This window comes from Bison bison, unplaced genomic scaffold (assembly GCF_000754665.1).
Source record: "Bison bison bison isolate TAMUID 2011002044 unplaced genomic scaffold, Bison_UMD1.0 scf7180017864262, whole genome shotgun sequence".
NCBI lineage: Eukaryota > Metazoa > Chordata > Mammalia > Artiodactyla > Bovidae > Bison > Bison bison.
Genome location: NW_011494834.1, coordinates 2,211,149 through 2,211,706, shown reverse-complemented (window position 1 = coordinate 2,211,706; position 558 = coordinate 2,211,149). Strand labels below are relative to the sequence as shown.

General features: G+C 39.2%; 1 protein-coding gene across 1 annotated transcript in view; it reads left to right on the top strand.

The window, feature by feature from the left end:
- CNTN5 (contactin 5) overlaps window positions 1-558 on the top strand; it is a 671,487-nt gene that overhangs the window by 333,631 nt on the left and 337,298 nt on the right. The window lies entirely within an intron of this gene.

Sequence of the window (558 nt, the reverse complement as noted above, 5' to 3'; positions counted from 1 at the left end):
AAGCATCCAGTATCATGCATAGTTCAGCATTTTAGGAATCAGTGAACTAAAATGGACTGGAATGAGTGAATTTAACTCAGATGACCATTATATCTAATACTTTGGGTAAGAATCCCTTAGAAGAAATAGAGTAGCCATCATAGTCAACAAGAGTCTGAAGTGCAGTACTTGGATGCAATCTGAAAAACGACAGAATCATCTCTTTTCGTTTCCAAGGCAAACCATTCAATATTACAGTAATCCAAGTCTATGCCCCAACCACTAATGCTGAAGAAGCTGAACGGTTCGGTGAAGAACTACAAGACCTTCTAGAACAAACACCCCAAAAAGATATCCGTTTCATTATAGGGGACTGAAATGCAAAAGTAGAAAGTCGACAAATACCTGGAGTAACCGGCAAATTTGACCTTGAAGTACAGATGAAGCAGGGCAAAGGCTAACAGCGTTTTGCCAAGAGAATGCACTGGTCATAGCAAATACCCTCTTCCAACAACACAAGAGAAGATTCTACACATGGTCATCACCAGAAGGTCAATACCAAAATCAGATGATTATATT